We start from the raw sequence: 24,604 nt of genomic DNA on the forward strand, positions 1-24,604 counted from the left end.
CAGAATTGATTTTGCATGTGAAGATAATTTTTCTGACCTAACCTCTGTTGTACTTCATTTGTATTTAAGCCTATAATGCAGTAGAAGGTGGAGATTATAGTAAGACCTTTCTACCTTGATGGAGTATACTGAAATATAATGAAGATAGGTGTTCTCAGCATTTGCTTTTGGGGACACTGCTACCTGGGAGAGCTGTGAAGATGTGTCCAAGTGTCTGTAGTGATGTTCACTTCTGCTTGGGTTTGTCATCCTCACAGAAGAACCTGCTTTAAAAAGAACTGGCCTAGCATCAAGGTCATCCAGGCTTTATGTGAACTTAGTCTCAGCATTGGTATAATCTCTAAGGATTTTGTGTCTGAAGTTGATGTCAGAATTTTACTGCCCAGACCATGCAATCAGCTTGTCTGCCGTGTCCAGGATACTGCAAAAATCTGTAGTGCCAAAAATCTATTCCTACCTGGGGATTTTAACAATTCTTATGATGATAATCATAGGTAATAGGTAATTGATATTGTATTGTCTTCTCTCTTGCTTTTGCCTTTATTTCTTTATGAAAGACAGTGTCCATTCTGTACTAATTCTTACCCAATTTAAATTTCACCCAGATGTCCACCCAAAACCACACCACTCAGAACGGCCTCAGGGGCACTCCAGAACAATGAAGATGTATGAGCTTCTCAAACTCTTCTGGTCCTTGAGTGCTCCTAAGAAAAAATCAGCTATGCTTACAGATTTGGTTGTGTCATACAGCCTTCCACTTCTGGAGTGTGTAAGGTGCTAAGGGGGAGAGTGCTAGGAGGAGGAGGAGAAAAAAGATGTGAAGAAGAAAGATGGGAAGACTGTTTGAACTCTGTAAGGAAAAAGGACAGGACCCCACATATGTTAGAGAAAGCATATCAGGTGTTTGAAAGAAAAATTCTATAGCAAGCAGTCAGCTTAGCTAACTGGAAAAGGCTGGCAGAATATTTGTTCACATGGCCTGAAGCCAAATTATTTTCTGGCACACCACTGAGGATAGGATTTAATGGTCCTTTAGATAACATGTAAATGTAATTTATTTATTGCAAACATAATAAATTTTTTAAGAAAGAGACTAGAAAGCAGAAATTCACAAACACATAAAATGTGAGGTTTTTCTCTCCTGAAGTATTTATCTGGAAGTAATAAAGAAAAAAATAATCAAGGTAAGATAGAAAGGCGTGGGAGTATCTGCCTTTCTTGGCAGCCAATGCTTCTAACAAGGAATGTGGAGGCAGCAGGTGAGAAATGAACCAGATTCACTCAGGAGTAGATCTGTGCTTGGACACTAGCAATTTCTGTCACCTGATTATGGCATTAGAGACAGAGGTGGAGTATGAATTATCTGGAGCAGTCTGGAAGATATACTTAAAAAAAAAAAAAAAAAGAAAGAAACAGCAGACCCTGTAAAATCTGTTCCCAGGCACTGGAGGTTCTTACAAAGTCTTCTCTCTAGACTTAGGTAAGCAAGGAACCCTTCTTCGTAAGCTGCAGAACAGAGCAGTTCCTGTGGATATAGGCTGTGGACTTGGCACAAGTGATGGACGACAATCAGGGGGGAATATACAGATTTTAATGTGAAAATCAGAAATTATTAAGGAAAAACTGCTCGGGGAAGCATTCCATCCATGCCAAACCTGTTTCTTTGTTTGAAACTAAAACACATATAAAAGAAAAAAAATTAAAATCATGGGGTTGCTGCTCTTCTTGCTCAGCTTCTTCTGACTCAGGCATTGAGGCGTGAGTGCCTGATCACCATACAGACTTTATCAAACAAATAACCTGCCTCAGATCTAGGGTTGCTTCTTTACCAAGCAACCCTAAGTGGAGATTGTTATATTATTATAATTATATGTATCTATATTATGTGTTTATACTTCAATTAAATATTCAAGTATAGCTGCTTGGCTCTGCAGGAGTTAATGCACTGTGTAGAAATTTGTTTCATGTTTGTTTCCATGGTTTGGAACTGTGAATATAGCATTCACAGTATATCCCATGAGTCAGAATAGTCTACTATACAGCTCAGACATAATCTGCATTTTTTTCACAGCAACAACTGATAAAGAAGGCTATTTTTGCTTGAGAATTTAACAGAGATATGTCTCTAAGCAAGAGGAGTGGATTTTTTTTTCCTTGCTCACTTGAAGTTAATTACTGGCATAGAAGAATGCATGAATTGAGTGTGACAGCCAATAATACCTTCAGCATCTAATGAAAGAATAGACGAGTTTACTTTGGCACATTTTTAAAGGGCGTTACGTGGCATTTAAGCATGTTTTCATAAGACAGAATTTTCCTTGAATTATTAGTTTTCTTTTATGCTTTAAAATGTCTGTGCCCTTCAGGTAACAGTACTTTATGGATTTCTTTATATTAAACATTTTATGTCATATGAGAATTATAATCTTCTGAAATACATTTCAAGTGGTCAGTATTTAGCTGATCCATGTCGGAGTCAAGCACATTAAGTCATTCAGAGGCCTGTACCATAGAGAGCTGTTTCTAGGTCATAGAGTTTTATTGTCTACAATCACAAAATGTGGTGTGGTTGGCAAACCCTGCATTGGTTTTTGAAATTACTGTGCTACCAGTATGTTCCAATCAATGAGAACCTCTGAGCCATGAACTTTATTGATTTGTATTCTCCTGGGTAACATGAATGGCCTTCTTTAAGTCTTCCAATTTCACTATCAAGATTTTTTTTTTTTTCTGAAAACACAGCTTAAAAGAATGACATTTATTCATGCAGTTTCTTTGTCACCCAACTCTTGCAGAGCCTGAAACAAAAGCAAGTGCTGCAATAGGAATAGAAATCAAAATCAAACAGTAACCATACTTTTGATTTTGAAACCTTTGGCAAGGGCAGTTTTGCTGAAGTTCCTGACTTCTGTAAATGTGTAACATCACATTCAACCTCTTCAACCCTTTTTGGGTAAAATTTTTTGGAATTTAATATAATGTTTTAATTACTTTGAACCAAAGAAGTGGTAAGTCTCATAAAAAATGACAAAGACAGGAACCATGGTTGTCTCTGGAATTAGCAACTTAGTGTTCTGTACACATGATTCAGTAAAGTTTTTTTCTCCATTTGCAAAACATACAATTATTGAAGTAACAGCTCTGTAAAGAGTAAAATACCATCTGGATTGTGTCTGTATCAGAGTTATGGAAGTGTCTTTAAATAAATATTTGGTTCATGCTGAGCAGGAAAGAAGTAGAAAAGAAGTAAAAAAGATTTTTTTTTTTTTTTTAGAAAAATCTCATAGCTGCTGAAACTTAATTATTTTAGATATTTTCATTCCTGAAATCTAGCTGATAAGGAATTACTGGAAGAGAAATTGAGTGAATTAGCTTCCAGAGTGCCATGCTTCACAGATCTGTGTTTATGCAACTGTGCTGCTTCAGAGGTTCACATTGATTCATTTAGAAAAAATCTGGAGATAGATACACACATAAATAGATGTATCCAGCAGGACTTGGTGAAGGTCACAGAAAGTTTGTGACAGAGCAGGGAATTAAACTAACCGTTTCCCTTAATTCCAGATCAGGTCTGTAATCATGAACTGCCTTTGCTTCCAGGAATCAAGTCATTGCCTGCCTCTGCCAGAGATTTTCTGCATCACAAGTTGGTTAATAAATTTGGCCCTGGTCCACAGAATTTATGAGCACTTGTGAAGCTGTGATCATCAAAATGCCTACCTCAACACCAACAGTCATCAAAACATTTAATAGGGAACCAAAAGTTCTACTTCTGTGTAGGCAGAATTATCTTAGGCAATTTCAGGCGGAGCAGCTACGTGATTATCTCATGTCAAATCCAAACACTGATCATTAAATTAGGTTTTCTTCTCACTAAATCCCCTACAGGCCCTATCTGAAGGCATGTTCTCAACACACCTATCAAAAACTTTCTGGATGAGATCCACACTTAACATTCTAATGATAGCCAGTTTTATTTTTAAGAAAGGTGGTAACTGCCACTTGCTCTGTTAATTAATTCTCTTAAGTAATTATTCCATTGCTCAGTATTGCAAAAAAATCCTGTTTCCAGTTTGGGAGCAAAACAGTGCTATGCCCATTTACTGCTGTAGTTTAGTGTAAATTCTTTAAGCAAAGTTCAGTCTTGCTGTATTTTTTCTTTATGCTGTACATAGGAGAACAAAGACTCAGTTTGCATTGAATTATTTAAGGTGTTTTAAGTGATGGGCTGAAACAAATTGTGACAGTGATTTTAAGTGTGAAAATTACTTGCTACAAGATGTGTAAGGCAGCATGTATACATAAGTTTTTAAATTGTCTATAACTAGACTTGAACTAATGACACGGATATAGGTGGTTTTCTGTAGACTTTGGATAGGAGATATTTAAAATTTTCCTCAATTATGCCATGTCTTTTCAAGTCCTTTAATTTTCATGTCTGTCCTTGGCTTTTGAGCTCTTATACATATTAGCTTTGCTTCCATTGCTCTTAAGGTTTATAAGTTAGATTTCATTCTAAAATTAAAATTTAAAATATAAAATCATATTTTATACTTTCATTAGTATTTTACTTACATGATTCTCATTTCAAATTACTTACTTGGATATTTTAATTTGGAAACAAGAAATCTACCTAGAAAAGTTTTTACATGTACTTCTCTGTCCTTGAACATTTTTTTCCCAAAGGTTTATTTAAGCAAGAATATTTTGTTTATATATGTGGTTTTATATATATTGTTTATATATCTCTACCTAATACTCACACCTGTTTTTGGACCAAGTGCAGTCTTTAGAAACATGAATACACAGAGCCAAGTTTCTTGCAACCTCACAAGTGACTCAGTCAAGTGAGCAGAGTTCTTCTAGATCTTCATTATCTGAAAGTGCACAGAAGTGGAGTGGCGTTTATGTGAAGTAACATATGGTGTTGGCATGAACTACAGTGATTGTACTGACAGCAGACAAAATTAAAAATTCAGGAACCTGGGCCAATCAATTCACTGGTCTGTAAATTACATGATACTCTGATGAATTTTTTCCTTGCATAATATATGGTTGCACTTTCTCTTCTCTGTTGAATCTTCCTATTAGAATCAGTTATTTTGACATCCAGAAGCAATTGCTGAAGTGCAAGTCCTGTACTGATAGTACTGTCTCCCTTTCTTATCATAACATACAGAACACTTGCATTTTCTTTGATGTGATTAATACAGTTCCATATTCTAGAGGATGTACAGTGGCCACCATTTGCTCACAGAACTACCTGGAAAATGTCTATTACTGGGTAAAGGATAAGGCTCAGATGTGAAATAGACTCTTTTCTTTACTTAATTTTTTTTTCTGCTTACTGATGGATAATCACCCGCAGAACATCTGAAGCTCCCCAACAATGCCAGTGTATCCAGTATATAGGGAGACACCCATTTGGAAAAATGCTGCTCAAAATGGAATTATGTTGTATTCTTTCCTAAATGACTGTCCTGTATTGATTAAAGTCAGCTATGTGTAGTCCCTGAAATCCTATTAGGCACCATGCTTCTTGAAATCCAGTGACCTGAATCCTGAACATCTCATTTGTCCCTTATTCATCACATCACAATTAAGACTAGGCTGTCTCCTAAACAAGGAGCCTGTGTCCTACTGCCTCCTATGTTCAGTTGTGTCAGAGTCTAGTACTGTTTGACTGGGCTTTTTTAAATATTTCACACAAGGAGAGCTTAATGTTTAACATCAAGTTTACTTGTGTGAAGATAGTTGGCATTACATGTGATTTTGGCATAAGAAAGAAATCACACCAAAACATAATAGAGGGATTGAAATATACAGCTGAACCACAAAACAAACATGATTCCCATTACTGATCCCTGTATCCTCACCAACATATCATGACACCAGGTGTCGCCAGTTGCTGTGAAGGAGCAAATGGGTAAAAGCTGTCTCAAGCCCATTTCTCTGTTTTAAGTTCCTTTCATTAGATGTGCAGGTTTTATAATTTTTGCTGTGTTGATCCATTGTATGGTGGTCTGGCTAGCTCAGAAAGCATTGCTGTCTCCTAGTTATCATGGGGAATGCTGTTTACAGCCTACAGACACACTGGTACAATGGATATCTGCCAGAAAGGTCACCATCCTGTCCCTGCCATGTTGAGATGGGTTCAGTTTTGTCTACAGTGACTGGTGACCACTCCTTACTTCCTTCCCTGAGCTCATCTTTCTTGCCCTCCTCCTCACAGTCTTCGGTTGTGGTGGTGTGTTGGTTGTCACCAGTGGAGAGACCCAGGTTCTTCAAAAGCTGAATCAGATTTGCATGGGATAATTCTCCCTTTAAGTTGCCCCTGTCTCTCCTCTGACTACAGAGGAAGTCAGCAGCTGAGCAAACAGTCTTGGCACTTTTAGACAATTACTTAGGCAGAATTAACCCAGGCCAATCCATGTACCCCCGGATAATATCCTGCCGCTAGAGAGCTGTCTAATAGCTACTAAAGCAATTTTTTAAAAGCAGATCGAAAGCCTTTTTTCCCTCTACATTACAATCACTCTGACCACTTTATTGCACACTGTTCTGCTAACAGTACATTATAGCAGGCTGTCCCAAGAAATGGTGTGTAAAATCCCACTTTGGGGATGTGAGCGATTGCTACATTTTTAGTTTCTTAGGCATATATGTCTGTTCATGAATATATACATATACATTCTCCAGGTATGGACATGTTCACTGTGTGTGTGGGTGCTGAACTGTTTATGTGGGTGGTAGATGATGGAAATATCATAGAATTACATCACAAGATGCATCGCACATTACGCTACACTGTAAGAAGTGTGTGAGCAGCATAGGGAATTTTCATCTCTCTCTGCATTGAAATAGATGCATATTTTATTTGGTACTTTTCCTGGATTATTCTCTTAAACAATAGTCAAAATCTGCAGACACTTTCTGTTTGCCTGCTAAGTATGAAGAAGCTGATTGGTGTGAACTCAATTTTGCTGCAAACATAAGGAGCTCTAGTCAACTGGATGTTGCTAATATAAAATCCACAAGTGTTATAATAAGCAGAAAAAGATTGTTGATTGTTTATTCTGTTCTTTCATACCACATTTCAAAATGGGGTATGTGCAAAATGTGCAAAATTTCAAAATTTTTACTTTCTGCTTATGTAAGAGCAAAATTCTTGTTCTGTTGATTCCCTCCATCCAAATGTATATAACAGCATAACAACAGGAAAACTACCTCTTTGTATGTATTAGAAGTGGCAGCATCATTAAAATTAATATTGATGAAGTTCTTAACTGATTCTGATTGAGTTAAATAGAACTATAAACTTTTTCTGGATACATCTTTTTATCATTCACTAAAATTATTGTAAAATATCACATATTTCACATTGTAGAAGTATGAAGTAATGAGTAAACATTATTTCATTTGAAGTTATTATCTACCATAAAAAACAGTAAAACAGACAAAACAACAACACACAAAATCTTCTCAAATTCTGTTATTTATGCTTATATATAAAATCTTGTTTTCTCAAGTGATGTGGCTTGACAAAATGCACTGTCATGATGGTATAAATATAACTTCTCATAACCACCTTTATCATATTTTAAGTCCTAAAAAATTTTCATTTTCCAAACATCTTTAAATCGTGTAAGTATGAAATTATGGAATTGCATTCATATTAGTTATACAGGTGGCTTTTCAAATTTATTTGAAGGTATTTTCTGGTACAAGTACATGATGATTTTAACATTAGTGGCTTCCAAAGTGCCCACATGTGAAATAGTCCAGATATTAGATCCATGCTTCTAATGAATAACCATTTTTGTCTTTGTACCTCGTCCCCAGTTAACATTGTTTCTCTGGGTACATAAAACCCTGCATGTATAATCCTGATATCAAGTAGACCTTTCTAGTTTCCTAGATCTCACTGGGACTTATTCTTTCCTTCTTGCATTTCTGTGTAGTTGGCAGTCTTATCATGCCAACAAAGGTCTCTTGATATATGACATATTTATTCAAAAATTAGCCACAGATGCTTTCAGAGATTTTGCCATTCAGCACCTGGCTGTGCAAAGTGTGATCATTCCATGAGGTTCTGGGAATATGGAGTGCTGCAAGTCACAGCAAATCTTCCTGGCCGTTTGCAGACAAACCTCCCCTCGCTTTACGTGTTCTTGGAGCTGGCTGAAGGCCAGTCTGCTCCAGTCTGGAAGCTCTGCATCTTTGTTAGCACCGTGCTGTACTCTCATTAGGATCACTAAACTAGCTGGAGCTCACATCCCTCAGGTCAGAGTTGGCTGGCATCTATCCAGCGTGGAGCTTGGGTAAAAGGATGTCTCAAAATCCAGAGGTTTTGAGAAATTTCTGAGAATTGGAGTTTCCATATGAAACAAATACATAAAAAAGCCCATAAAAGCCCAAATCCCAACAAAAACAAAGCAAGAAATCCAAGGGCTGAATTTATATCTGATTTTATGTCCAATTCTTATTTCAATGCAGTCATTATTTAAAGAATAAGTAAAAAACCTGTCTAATTCAACATAGATGTTAGAAACCACTGCATATATTAATATTCGTGTCAGTTTACAACTATGGCTAAGCATGTTAGGTTTTCCCAATGCAGTCCAGGGATTTATAATACTGAATTTTGTTTAGTAATGTACAATGCTTGTAATGTGCTATTTTGCAATACCCAGAGTAACTAGAATGATCTGTTTGGAGCAGGTAGATGCATTGGGGGATTTGCACAGGTCTGAAGCAGCAGCTGTTGGCCAGCTGTGGTACCTGACAGAATCTCAAACAGCACATGCATAACTGGGAGAGAAAGAGTCCTTCTGGACGTGGTCCATGTCTATGAAAGTCTAATCTAATGAAAGAAAAAGGAAATACTCAAGTTAAATGAACTAAAAGCTTTTCAGAAAGAGTTCAACTCTTTAGAAAATCAACCCCTTGCCCAGTGTGCTGCCAAGTTTATGGTCCATGCCGTTTGCAAGATAAATCTGTAAGTGAAACTTTAAGAACATCTCAAAACTCTTCTATGCCTTCTTGATTTTATTTTGCACAGATCTGTCGTGGGCTGTCCCTGGCTGTACTCCAGATGCCCACCAAAGCTTCTCTATCACTCCCCTCCTCAGATGGATAGGGGAGAGAAAATATAATGAAAGGCTCCTGAGTTAAGTGATTTTGATGATTTAGTGAAATATGTCTCCTGGTACTATTTGTTGATCACTGTCTGTGATTAATAGTTAATCAGAATGAGGCACAAAATAGGGAAAAAAGGTAAATTCATTAAGCTGATATTATCCTCAGGAGCAAACTGGAAACCCCCTCCTAATCTACAGTTAATTATAAATAGAAATTATATTATATTATATTATATTATATTATATTATATTATATTATATTATATTATATTATTACATTACATTATATTATGTTACATTATATTATATTAGTTACATTATATTATATTACATTACATTACATTCTATTACATTATATTATATCATATCATATCATATTATATTATAAAAATATATTGTCCATTCCTGAAATTCTGTATAAAATTTAGTTCAAACATATTTATAAATTATATAAAAATAGTTTTATAAAATCTATTCAATATTACAGATGATAAACATTTTTAAAATATAGATTTTTTAAAAATTTATTTTCCTAGGGTTTGCATATATTACATCCATTGAAAAAAAATATAGTTCCTCAAAAAACAGAAAGAAAGATAAGACACCTCCATTAGTTGGTAATAGATATTTGTTTACATGTACAAAATTAAAGTAAAAACCAAGAGAAAAAGCAAATTTAGTATAACCATGCCTGAGAATTGGCCATAAATCTAATTTTTTTTGAGGAGCCTATTTTTATCTGAATATTTGGTAAATAATTGATGTAATTAATATCTCTTTTTCTCTGGGAACAAAGAAGCTTCTGTTGATATTCAGATATCTGTCATCTCATAGGAGCTTTAAAATTACACAACTATGTTCCTTCAGAGGAAAAAAATTAAATTTCATTCCCATGGTGCACTAACCAGTAGCTTTAATTTTTCTTTTTTCTTTTCTTTTTTTTTTTAATAATAAACTAGTGAAATTCCAGAGGAGTAGTGGAATAATTGTCACAGCTTGAGAACTGAGAAATATGAGTTCATTTCTGTGCCTTATTCTGACTCCTTTTCAATCTCTTTCTTCAAAATAATCTTTTTTTAAAGGTATGTTTAGTTTTCAAACTTTGCCACAGGGAATTAGAGTGTTCAAAGACACTGATAACAATCACCCTCCTTGCCTCCATTAAGGGTTGATAAAGCTCTTGGAAGCAGTTGAGCTGGTAGATCTACAGCAGAATGTCTAAAGGACTGATACTGTTTCTTACTCTGAACAAGGGTTTTGAATTCATATACTTGAATGACACTTGCCAAAATTCATCTAAGACAAAGGAAAGTTGAGGTCCCAGGGCAAGATATGCACAGGCCTGTTGGGGTGAGCAACACACTCATTTGATAATATTGGAGGCTGTCTAGGAAGGCCTTGTAATGTCTTTTGGCTTATAATATTGCTGCCATATTTTAAAAGCATTCCAATAAATAAATAAAGAACCAAAATGTGGCACCTTTTTGTTTCGATATTTTTCTAAGGTGTCCAAAAGAGTGATATTACAAAAATAGTCCTGTTTGCAGTTGAGATCTGCATTTTCACTCTCTGTCTGGACAGAGACCTCTTTGAATAGATGCACTGAAAGTTCAAGACCTTAAATTGAAAGTTCCCTTGAATGAAGAACATAAGATTGTGTCTTGATTAAGTCACAGAATATAGGTTGCATTAATACTGTTCTCTGTGAATGCTGCCAGATGAAAAAAATATTCATTGTTATTTGGTGACTCAGTCCTACTCTGGAAGCAAAGTACTAAGATCAATGACATGAATAGTGAGTATTTCTGAGATGCATCCTGAATCCTTGGACCCAAGTTTTTTTTCTTGACTTGATTTTCACTTTGTTCCTTCTATGTTTGTTGAAAAGCTATATTCTAATGAAAAGTACATCCTAATGCTCACTTAAAATTAAGAAGGAAGAGGCCTAAAAAGTAATTTGAAGTAATAGATTATGCTACTACATTATTCACAATATTGGGCATATTAGAATTTTGCATTATTGTATGTATTGCTTCACAGGACTTGTGATAAACTTTCCCTAATAATTTGTATTTTAGGGTTTCAACTCCTTTGTAGTGAAGCATCTTCTGTACAATTAGTCTAATCAGGCCTTATGCTATAGGGAGGGTGCTTAAGGAGAAAGAAGAAATAGTTTTTCATTTGTAAATTAATATTTTTAATGGTCAGAGTACTGTTGTTTCAACAGTTATTTTACTGACAGACTACAGTCTCCTAAGGAAAACATAAAATCTGGAGAGGAAACCCCACAGTCTGAAGAATGGCCTTAAGATGTTGATACTAGGGCCACTTATACAGTAATTTTAGCTCCCAGAGAGGGGAGATAATTATCAGTGGCACTGATTTAAAATAAAAAAAAAGCACAACCCCCTTCACATCAGAAGTTTGTGTGGCTATTCATACTGCTCCATATATTTATTGCTTGACTTTATGTGGCACTTCCTCTTTAAACTGCTTGCCAAGTTTTGTTTCATCCCTGGCTATTAAATGCCTATTCCAGGGATAAGAGTGTGGAACAGCTGAGTTCCAGCTCAAGCACCAAGCTCTTTGGGCTTCACAGTTTGAAGGATTTGGCTGTTTTATATGCAATAATCAATCTGTTAAGTGTTATCGGAGCATGTGAAAGAGATTAGGATGCATTAGAAAATACCAAGCCCCAAAATCAAACCAAAACATCCAAACGAAACAAAAAACTGGCAACGTTTTCTGCTTCCTGTAATTCAGTTAGAAACATAGTACCAGGGTAGGGAGTAGATTAATTTCTGGTGACTGAGGGTTCCGGGCTGCTGCTCATCTCAAAATCCACTGGGATATAGGCTATTGCAGGCATCACAAACACAGTTCTTAGTCTGTCCCACTTATATTTCTTTAGGTTATATGGAATAATTTGAGATTCATGAGTTGAAAAAAATACTTCAGTAATGACCAGGCCTCTAATCTAGTGATTAGGATGGCTTGCTAAGAATTAGATGTCTTAGTTCGTGCTGTCATGCACATTTCATCATTTTATCCAGGAACTGTAAAAGAAAGGATATGTACTTTTATGTAAAGATATGGGAACTTTTATCTTTCTTCATTTCCTCCCCAACTATTTACAACAGACCACAGTCCTTTTTCTCTCTGATCAAATTAGTCTATAGGTTAATGGCCTACTGATGTGACTAACACTGTCAACAGAGAGGAGAATTTCTTGTTACCAGCTCTTTCTTGTCTTACAGCATGAAATAAATCTGAGGCACATCAATCACTTGAATAATTATGTTTAATCCTATCAGTTGACAATGAAGTAAAGTCCATGGAATTGACAGAATTAAGAAAAAACCCACTGAAGAGAAATATTTTTAAGGTGACTTGAAATTTGTGTGCATTGATAAACACAAAATGATATTTAGCTCAAGCAACTTAATAATTTCTGTGACTGTGATGGTTATTGTGAATCCTTTTTTAAAGCTGCTCTTCTCCCTCCAGAGATTTTGCCTAAGAAGTTAGTCTGTGGTTTTCCTTACATCAATGACCTAAAACTTATGACTAAAATGTCACTGTAACACTCTTCCAGTGTGGAAGACCTAGTTTCCAGTTGCCTGTTCACTGTTAAATCAGGAATACGTAGAGACACAAGTGAAACCCTACTTTCCCACGTCCCATGATACTGAAGCATGTTTTTATCTCGCAGTGAAATTCCTCACTGTTACAATGCTTTTGAAATCCAGCCGTTTTTTCATAAAGATTCTGACCATTTCATGATACAGAACAGGGATACTTGAGTTTGACTTAGTAGATCATAGCAGAAATGAGATGTCTGTACATATACATGCATAAAAATACATAACTATATGGAGAAACTGTATATATTTTTGCAACATGGGGTTCATTTTGTATTTTCAGACATGAAATGTTTGCTGTAGGGTACTGTTTTCCTGAAGAATTTTTCTTGGCAACACTTTGACCGACTGCCTTTTCTTGTCTTCCTTTGACAGGGTTTCCCATACAGAAGATGGCCTGCTTGACTTACATTATCCTTGAACCCCTTGTTGCCTACTTGACTTTAATTTCTGTAACCAAGGCAATATCACAAGTGAAGTTAAAAATCAAATCTCTGAGAATAGCCTTATCTAGATTGATTCTCTCTTCAGACTGCATACTAAGCAGTCACACAGAGCTTCCAAACTTATAATAGATGATAGAATTCTTCTCCTTTTGATCCCAAAGGAAGAAAGCAGAACCCTTCTTTTCCTTGCTTCCAGCATTTCATTACAATCTATATTAGTTTCTTATTAGTTTTGTCCTTCAATTTGTCTGGTTCTGCTGAATATTTCAGTAAATTAGATATTTTGGGCTTCTTTAGAAAGAAAAAGGGAAGATAAATCTTGTCATTATCTGTACTGTTTTCTAGAATGCACTGAACTGTGTTTTCCAGACAAAAATACCAAGTTCTTTGACATTTTATTGATGCTTAAGTATACAATTCCCATTACTGAAATAGCTGGACATATCAGAATGTTTAGCTCTTGTCTTTTCACAGAGCTTTCCATGATGCAAGTTAGCAAGAAGTCTAATGACTTTAGAATGGAAAACTGAAAAACAGAGAGAATAATAGGCTTGCTCCAGGAAGCTTACCACTTCAGAAAGGAGTACCCTAAGGGTAAGACAATCTAATTTGAGTTTAGTTATTTAAAAGTTCAGTATTGTGTCTAGACTGGTTGTCTAGGAGGCATGTCTAGTGGAGAGGACAAGTAATAATTTCATCCTACACTATTGCTTTATTTCCCAAAAGAAGGAGGGCCTTCTTTTATCTTTCTTTTTTCCATACTCTGTAGGAAGTAGATGCTTAGGCAGTAGATGCTTAATTTTATTATAGCTAAAATAAGGAAGTGGAGTACAGTTGCTAATTATTTCTTGTTCTTGTGGGGGCCATTCTCCAGGTAAAATTTTGTGTTATTTGCCTAAAGGCTGTATTTTGTTAAGATTTGATTTAATAGGTGTCACTGCCACATATTTACTGTAATTTTTTCACAATGGGGCCAAAGAAAGAACAATTACTGTGATTCATATGACAACAAAACTGAACCAAGGACCTGGAAATATGATCTTTATAAAATTTAGTTAAAATATTTTACCACTATGGTCCTGTGAACTTTTTCCCACTGAAGAGAAAATAAATGTATTTACATCCACTTACTTCTATCTAAAAGAAAGAAATAACTGAATGTGATAAGTAAAATTTGTAAAAAGACACCAGAAGGGGTAGTTGGGAAGAAAGGGAAACCCAAAAGTTTGTTAAAGCTCTTAAACCTCCAATACAATCCCTATCTTTAAACACCTAAACATTATCTATGTTAGGTTTCTTAGCTCACCTATTTATTGATTGTGCCCACAAAAGATAAAGAGTGAGTTCATCTTTTTAAAGAAACATTAAAACATGGATCCATATGACACATGAATGTAAGAATTGTTGGGCTGAAATGTTGTGGTCAACAAACATATTCAAAGTTCCTTGAATATGTTTTTATCCCTGCTCATATTCCCTGTGCCATGATTTGCTTTGTGTATAGTGTTTACATTATTCCTATTCTGTTAGATATTAAAAATGTGCATCTAAAACATGCATCTGTGGTACTGATATAATTTTGTCTAACAGACTTGGAAATGAAGGACACGAGTCTTAACAGGCCAGTCCAGATAACTGCATAGTGACTTCCCAGAATATCCTTCAGCCTTCTCCAGAAGTTTGTTACTCGGAACAGAGGTTTAGTTCATTACTCTTCTACTAATGGCTTCTGAAACTGAATTTCTTCATGCATATGCCACTATCTTTGAGTACAACTTTATTTCAAGTCCATATTCGACGTGACCTGTCTTGAAATACTTTAAAAAATATCCATCATGGCTCTCATGGAGGGTGAAAAGCATCAAAGGTTAAGGCAACTGTACTTGTCTTCAGTATAAGGTTAGTTAAGCACCAGTGTGAAATGAAAAGTTACTTTACTGTAATTGCTAAAATATGGCATTGTACAAAATGCTTAATTTCCCATGAAGATTAAGTAACACTATCACATAACTGGCATTATGGTGTAATGCTTATTTCTATTATTTAATAAAATACAGCATGCTGTAGAACTTCTGATACATAACTCTATATTTGTTCTTCAAATAGGAGCTATTCACGGTGCTCTGAGAATAGGCAATGCGAGTAGTTTGCAAATCAGGGAATGCAAATGCTTCCAGCAAAGGTGCTGTGAATAATAAAGCTGTGAAATGAAAAAAACTTTCAGGTTAACTGCTGAACAAACTTCTAGTTGCCGAGAAAAATTTTCTCCAATCCAAACTATGGAGTAATCCAGAGGACTGATTTTCCTTCCACACAGATGAATATGATGTAAGTGTGCTTGAGTAAGTGTAAAACTGTTTGAATGAAGAGGCAGTTACATCCTCAGGAATCTCCTCAGGAAAATGTTATATTCTCCAAGACTTGGTAGTATTGAAAATGGGAAAAGATTACACTGAAGTGTTTTATCTGGGGGGAGAAAAAGCCCCAAACCAACAACATCAAAACAACAAACAACGAACCCCCTCTCGTCCCCCCTCCCAATTACTATTAAGCACATAGGTTTCAAAAAACATTTAAGATAAAAAGTGTCATCTGTTGTGTATGAGTCATCAAGTCCTAGTGTGCATCATCGTCATTCATCCACATTTAGATAAATTAGGAAGACAAAAGGAGTCCAAAGCCACAGAGATGGATTGGCCGCTTACACTGATTTATTAATAATTCACCAATATTTTGCTAACTCTGGGTGTACTCGGACAACAGAGAAGGTCAGTATAAAGCAGGTTTTTCACATGGGATTAAATTCTTTAGAATAAACAAGAAAAAAATCTATTGAGTGCCTCATGTCAGTGAATTTGCTGAAATAGCACTTCACTCTTAGCATTGCACAGTGGCTTAGGTTGATTCCTTCATATGACCTTTATTTGCTGAATGACCTTTCTTCTTTTATCAATAATCATATTCTAGTTAATTATCTGCTTGTTAGTCCTTCACCAGAGCTTTATCCTCATTTTGTGCCAGTTTTCAATAAATTACCTCAGAAAAAACCCAAAACCATTCAATAACACATGAAAGATTGTAAAAATGCAGTTTTGACATCACTTGTAGTGGTGTTCTTATGGGGCTGTGAGATAAATATTGACTATGTTAGGTATCAGTCCCAAAATTATCAGGTGCATTCCAGGTCCCTGAAGGGCCCTTTGGTCTCTGCGCTGAAGCATTATGTTGGACAAAATATGGCATGTCATACTTCTGTATTCAAGGTTTGATGTCCAACGTAATGCCACAGTTGTATGACCCTTTTGTCATTGTTAAGCAGAAATATTTCAGTATCCTATAGGGGAAGCAGGCTTCTCAATTTGACACTAATTAGGCTTGACAACTTAGTATTTCCAAGTTGCTTGAATTGTTTTTCCAAGGTAATTCCTTTTGTTTTGCCAGTTATTTGCTGTCAACATTTATGTGCTTGTTTATGGTAATTAATATCTCTCATTTCCTTGCTCCATTAAATGAAGGTACAGTAGAATTATTACGGTTGTTAGAAGATTTCCAGAATGCTACAAGAAGAAGGAGATACTGTTGTCCTCATTTATATAGATTTAGTGCACTTGCATATGTCTGATGTTTAGTTACTTTCTAATGTAATAAGAATTTATTTTCTCAATTTAAACGTGTGACTTACCCAAGGCACCTAGTTTAAATGAAATATCTGTCTCAAAGCTCTTCTTTTCTCTTCAATAGACCTGGCAATTACTAGAACGCATTTGTTTTTTTAAGATGCATTACAGGCATGTTTTGTCATGCTTTTTGGGGCATTCATTTTGCATGACATGTAAGAATAGTGTCTCTGTCCAGAAAATAGCAATGTACTGCAGGGATAGGTACAGATAGATAACTATTACAGTGATTACCATTAATTGACAAGAAGACAAATTTTGATGGCACCTTTCGAGTGAGAATTCTTCAAAAGTTCTGGAATTTTTGAAACAGTATAAAATTTGCTGTGCTAGAAGAAAGCTTTAGAAAATGAATTTTCAATATGTAGGTTATAGCATTTTTTCTTCTGAAGAAAATGTTGGTTTTAATAGAAGTTACATTATTTGCAAAAAAAATTGTGTCTGACTTAACAAACTACACATCCTGTAGAGGATTTCAGATGCATAGTAAAACAGTCCTTCTAAATACGTGTTCCATGCATAGCAACTGGAGACCAGTTGATGCTTTTGGAAGTCTCAAGAGGGAGACCTGTCTGCCTCAGGAAGCCTTTGTGACATCATTAGCACTTCTTGAGGCCTATTAGGAACTAATTTTTAGAAGACACAGCCAACATTAAAACTTTGACCAACTGGCTTCTGACCACATATAGAATCTTCTCAAAAATTTTAGCATTCAAACAAAGGCCGTGATGGAATGTTGGGGTTTATGAGCTTTAGGAGAGTGCAAAAAATGTTTTGTAGGATTAGAAAGTAAGGGAAATTATTGATTATGAAAAATCTTGTACTGTACAAAACAAAAACCAGGACTGGGTCACACTTGGAAATTCATTGAAATAAATATTCTGAAAAACTCTATAATGCTTTATTACATACTTCAGTGTTATTTGTTTTATTCATGTGAACCTAGTTTCAAATAGCTATGTTAAAATGTAATATCTGTTTTAAAAACACCATTTCAAAAACATGTCACTTAGTCTTCAAATGTAGAAAAATCTTAAGGCTAATCTGCTATTTTTTATTTTCCTTTAACAAGGCAGATCTGGGCAATGATAAAAAATTACATACCTACCTTTTTAAAGACATGTTTTAGCCTAAATAATTACAGGAGCAAATTTTTTTTCTGAAGCACAAACAGTAGTTCAACTTTACTCCATTTTTTCCACTCTTCATGTTAAACAAGTGTATATGCAATCTGTTTTTTTTAAAATATACTAAATTGCAGGTCTGAAAACATTGAAAAATTTAAATACATTTTTTAAAATATTTTATTTTACTGAAATTTTAGTCCCTTAAAATGTATTGAAAATGCCTAGGGGAAATGGGATCTGTCCGAGAATTACTACAAGTACTGTCACTGATAGTTTCTAAAAAATATCTTACACCTAGCTTTCTGAAGCGAATTTTGCAATATCTACTCTTAAAAAACTATGTAAGACTAAAAAATAGCCAGTACTTCTGTCTAAGTTCCAAGTGATGTTTATTATTGCAGTGATTCTTTGATTTGTTCATCTTTGCTAATTAAAATTCACACCACTGAGCACTCTTACCCATTTGTTGCTGCATATGTTTATTTTTCATTTGTATTCAAGTAATTGTTAATTTCTCAATTAACATTTCCCAGAATTTTGAAATGCCCAGCCATGATGAAGATGCTAACAATAGCAGGTGTAAACCAGTAATTATCAGCAATCATGAAGCAAGCAAGCTGAATTACTAAAAATCATATCCCATGTCTGAAATAAAACAAAATGTAGTGGGCACACTGTGGTATTTTACCATTCTTAAACACAGCAAGACTATATAAATACAGGTGCTTGCTTGAAATTTATAAGTGCCAACAAGCTAAGTTCTGAAGTAATTTAGAATTCAATTTACCTGAGAAGCTGAACAAAACAAATCCCTTTACAAGGCCAGTACATGAAGGCTTACTTTTAAAAACCAGAGGATCCAAAAAAGAAAATTTATTTCATGAAGGAGAGAACATTCTGCAGAAGTTGCAGCTTGGTTACTGTATCAATGGCAGTTAAAGGAGATGAAAACAGGGAAGGTAAAAAAGTATACTATTTTAAAAGTTGTTTGGTCTCCAACATATATTCTCATCGTCTGGATCTTCCCCAAGAACCCAGTAGAAGCAAACACTTTAAAAAGAGTTATCTAGCATTTCACTGCTTACTTCAAGCAGGTGAAAACCAGCATTGCATCATTTACACTAAATTGGTTTCAGATGAAGAAAATTAGGTGGGTGGAGAGAGTCTTCTCCATTGTTACCAGAGGAGGAGTTTGTGATTGTTTTCTGTTTACTGTCATGAAGATTAATGCATTAAGATCTCATTTGCAATGAAATATCACAAATGAAGAAGATGAGAATTCTATTGCCACAAAGTGTTTAACAAAACAAGCTTTATCAGGCAGTGTCTCTGTGCAGCTGCAGCAGCTCTGGCCCCACTGAACGTCTTTCAGCTGTGTGACTACCTGACACACACCAGCATTTCAGGGGTAAGGCAGTCTAGCCTAGTGGAAGCCTTTCACAACCAGAGCTCAATTTTGCAATTTCCAGTCGTCTCAATTTCATGACCCTGACACTTGACAACTTAATGCAGAGATTCCTGAGTAGCTCTTGATGATGGCAATTGTCCCAAGCACTGTAAAGCACACGAATCACACAGAATCATAATCAAGGTTCAAAGAGACCTTTAAGATTATCTAGTCCCACCATCAAACTAGCAGCGTTATCACCATAAATACATCCCCCAGTGACATGTCCAGACTCCTCTCAAACACTTCAGCAGGTGATGACTCCACCATCTCCCTCAGCAACTTACTCCAATTGCTCAACCACTCTTTCAGTGATTTGGGTTTTTTTATATCTAAGCTGAACCTCTCTTGGCACATCTCAAGGCCATTTCCTCTTTCTCTTTCATTCGAGACATAGCAGAAGAAACTCACTGCAGCCTCCTTTCAGGTTGTTGTAGAGAGCAATGAAGTTCCCTCCAAGTCTCCTCCCGACTAAACAGGCCCAGTTTCCCCAGCATCTCCTTATAGGACATGTTTTCCAGACCCTTCATAGGCCTTGTTGCCCTTTTCAGGATATGTTCCAGGACCTCATGGTCCTTTTTGACATGACCACCCAAAACTGAACATAGGATTGGAGGTCAGGCCTCACCAATGCAGAGTACCGAGGGACAATCAGTGGTTTGCCACCTGGGCATACGCTGGCTCATGTTCAGCTGTGCATCAGCCAATACCCCCAAATTCCTTACTGATGATCAGCTCTCAAGCCATGCTTCCTTGAGCCCATGGTGCAGCATGGGGTTGCTGTGAACCAGGTGCAGGACTCAGCACTTGGCCTGGTTGACCTCATGCCATTGCACTCAGCCCAGGACTGAGATCTTTCCAGATCTCTCTGTGGAGCCTTCCTACCCTCCAGCAGATGAACACTCCCACCACTCAGTTAGTTATCTGTGAACTGACTGAGGCTGTATTTGAGCTGCTTCTCCAAACCATCGATGAAGGTGTTCAACAGGATGGAACACAGTACTGATTCCTGAGGAACACGCCTGGTGACCAGAAGAAAGCTGTGACAGGTGGTGATGAGTTGAAAGAGATACATCAGGATGGAGTGACCAGCTAAACTTGCTAAGGTCTCTTGGGAGAGGCTTGACTGCTAGTGCCCTTAGGGATGTTCTGGACAATAACTTTTCTGTCTACGTCTTTTCGTACTACACCTTTCATTACTTTAATCTCCCACTTGAAACATGGTCAAAGTGCCTAAAAGTAGCTCAAAAAGGAAAATTGGAATCAGTTGTTGACCATAAATATGATGATTTAGTTGTCATCACAAGATAATACAGATTATTTTATGCTGGAGGGATATACATGTACAGATCCTCCTGAAGCACCACATCCAAAATGGCTGAATCATACAAGACTTGATGTGTTTATTACTTCTCATAGCTTTTTCAACTGCACGTACCAAGAAATCAGTGATAGCAAATAAAGCATGATTTTCTCTTTTATCAGAGATCTTGAGAGAATCAAAAGTAAACCCCACCAATTGTATTCATAAATACAATAGAGAGTAATAGGTAATTTATATGAATATTCATATATTGAGCTCAGAAAATGGGCACCTTGTTATTCATCACTTTAAAACATGTTTATAGAATACAAATATATTAGTTCTTGGGTTTTTTTCCTAATGTTGATGAAAATGAATAGTACTTGGGGACCAAGTCTGCCTATTAAAGTGATGTGATACATTACCATGCTTGTACAGAAATGAGCACAGATGGTGGGTCTATTATTTCTCTAGCAAGAAATTTGTCATTTTTTTTCCCCAGGATTCAAATCTGAGCAACACTTGCTTAAGTCAGACTACCTCTGTGGGGATCCTTAAAATATTTTTCCCATTATTTGTACATTAGAAGTTAGAGAAACAGAAAGTGATTAATGCCATATTAAAACTTTAAAATGAATGAAGGCTCTCAAACCAAGAGTCTGAGATTTTTATATTTCCCCCCACCCCTAAATAAAGGGAAACAAATTTTGCATGCAAATGTGAGTCTACATGGATGAAGTTTTTGTACCATATTCAGATTCCCAACAGCCTGTTTAGCTTTGACAGATCATTTCATTTACATTAGAATACTTGAAGATGTTAGATTTAAAGACATTTGTTAATTAAACACAATTACATGGAGTATGAAACAACTTATGCGTCATTTATAATTTTTATAGGCAAAAGATACCATTTCAAGCAGACAAAGAGTAGTATAAACAAAACTATGTTGACTTTCATAATCTTATTTTTATTATAAGAATCAATAAAGCAATATTTTGTAAGGTTTTGTCAATGCCTTATTATACACCCGAAGAAAGAAAAAATGTTCTCGATCTGCCTTATGATTTGTCAGAGCATATAATTACAACAAACTCAAAGTTAAATGAGAGTTTTTAATGTCAGTTGGTCAAAGTTGGATCCCCTTGTAGTGAAAGCAAATTTAATACGGGTTAGGATTCCCAATAACAAGAAAAATGCAAACTTATACATTAATTTACTTCAATACACTGTGTGTACTCGCATTTGCGCATTCATTACACGCTGTCTCTACCACTCCTTCCTCCTCACACTCTTCCCCTGCTCCAGCATGGAGTCCACCCCATGGGAGTCAGTTGTCCATGGACTTCTCTAACTTGGGTCCTTCTTACAGGCTGCAGTTCTTCACAAACTGCTCCAGTGTGGATCTTTTCCGCAGAGTGGAGTGCATCAGGAACAGGCTCCTCCAGTGTGGGTTCTTCCAAGGGTCACCTCCCAGCAGACCTGCTCCAGCATAGACTTCTGTCTCTGTGGGTCTGCTGGGATGTTTCTCTCATGTTCTCAATTAATCTCCTCCACCTCCTCTTGCTCGGCAGTTTTTTCTCCATTTTAAATCTGTTGTCAGAGGAGTACTACCACCATCACAGACACACATGGGCTTGGCCAGCAGTGGGTCTGTCTTGGAGCTGGCTGGCATTGGCTCTTCTCTGAGGAAAGCTTCTGGCCTCCTGTCCCAGAAGTCATTCCTGCAGCAACCCCCGGGCTTTGCCTTTGCCAATCAAACCAAATATATTTTGGGGAAAATATTCTTCCAAATTGAATTCCATTTAAAAGAATCTTAATTTTTGAAATCCAGCTCTTCATTTTCCATATGTGATGGTTATTTCCAGTGTGCTCCTGGGGGAGAACTCACATCCAGAACCTGGAGCATCAATTTCAAGACTGAAGTCTTGGAATACAAGATTAAAAACTCTCAAAGGAGTAAAATCTTTTCAAAGCTTGAATAACAACACATCACTTCAAAAGTATAAGGATTTTTTAAAGGAGGGGAATATCAACTCCTTTAAGAGTCAAGGTGGGAATGTGGTAAATATGTGGTAAATTTGATGAACCAGAAAACTTTGGAGTGTGTAATGATTATACCAATACTGGGTCCAAAGAGTTGGTATATAAGGATTGGTATTTTCTCTATTGACATAAACTTGTATGTTAATTGGGATCTTCTGGAGCCTGTAACAGACAAAAGTGTCAGGAGAATGGGATGAAATGGGTCAGTTTTCATAGAGCAGGGTTTGAAGAGTTTGGGGCCAGTCAGTGTATTTGGGAAAGCTTTAGGTGGAAAGGTGTACTGTTCTGTTTGAAAATGGAGGATAAGGAAGCCTGCAGGCAGCAGAAAACAGGGGAAATAACAAATTAGTTCTGTAAACCCCAGAAAGGATCATGCCAGCTGTTGCAGAGAGAAGGATCAGTAGTGAGAAAGAAGGTGGAAATATGCTAAACAGCTCAGGGAAATAAGAAAAAGTAATACCAAGGTTGTTACTGCCAGTACCTATTGATCCAAATATTTGTTTAATGCAAATAGACCTAAAGATGCGGTGTTATCAAGCACTAGTGTGCTAGTTGTCACTGTTTCAATGTATGTCACCTCTGCTTCCACTTCTTACCCTTCCCCACTCTCAACTGAAAAAAGGTGAAGAGGAATTTAGAGAATATTGACTCTGAAGAGGTTGGAGAACATGATTGAAACTCCTAATATCAGGTCCACTCTCAAGACAGCATTACTTTCCCAGCTACTTTCTCTCATGTGAAAGAAGGGAGTCAGTCCTACAACAAATACCAGCTGTGCAAGACTTCTGATTTCATTGTAGAAATAGCTGAAAAATAAATGATAGTCAGTCTTGAATGAGTCATTGCCAAATAATTCTCAGGTGAGTGAAACTAATAAAATTGTAGTCTAGGGAACTTTCAGCTTCTGCATGATTTATTTCTTCTTGCATGGTTAGAGAAATGAGTATCATTGAATTAAGAGAAGAGAAAGGGTATTCTTTCTCACAGTTGTGCAGTTCACAGGAAAATGTGCAATAGTTGGGTTTGCAGCATTTGAAAAAAAGGTGTTAATTGAAAAATTCTGAGTGACAGAAAGTGAGAACGCAGATTTTGCATGCTGTGAAACAGAACAAGACCACTGGATTAAAAGAACAGACATAACCTTCAAGATTTTTATAGTGTTCGGGTATGAAGAGAAAATTTGGTGTTGCATTAAACTAGTATGTTGAGTTAAACCATTTTTTTCTGGTCACAGCAGCATTGTTCAGCTGGAATTAATTCCTTATTTATTTATATATTTTGTTTTATTCAAATGACTGCCAAAAAAATTTTTTTAAGGTTTTTATGTTTAATTTTTTCACACTTAAAATTACCAGAAGATTTGTTGACCCAGCCCAAATTGCTGCATTAAACAGTGGCCCAAGACTAGCAGGCAGACTGTGGATTTTGTACACATCCCTGTATACAAGCTTTTCCCCATCACTTCAAGCTGGCAAATGGCTCCATTGCTACAAGGCAGCACAAAAAGCTGTCTGCTGTAAATCAAAGTAACACCTTTTCAGGAATATGAGCCATTCATTTATTCAGTGTGTACACTTCCTCAGAAATACCCAAAATCTCATTTAGGGTGATATTTAAGTAAAGATCAAGGACAAAATATTGCTGTTATGTGGCAAACTTGTTTTACTGAACTTCATTCATTGTTTAGCATATATGCAAGCTTTTCTGCAGAGCTCAGAGGACATGTAATGTTTTTCATAAAAAAAAATTCTGCAAAATTTGAATATGCAGTATTGTC

General features: G+C 36.2%; 1 protein-coding gene across 20 annotated transcripts in view; it reads left to right on the top strand.

Moving 5' to 3' along the window:
- The window catches only part of GPC5 (glypican 5), a 603,769-nt gene that overhangs the window by 182,571 nt on the left and 396,594 nt on the right, over window positions 1-24,604 (top strand). The gene's annotated exons all lie outside the window — the stretch shown is intronic.

This window comes from Motacilla alba, chromosome 1 (genome assembly GCF_015832195.1).
Source record: "Motacilla alba alba isolate MOTALB_02 chromosome 1, Motacilla_alba_V1.0_pri, whole genome shotgun sequence".
Taxonomy (NCBI): Eukaryota; Metazoa; Chordata; class Aves; order Passeriformes; family Motacillidae; genus Motacilla; species Motacilla alba.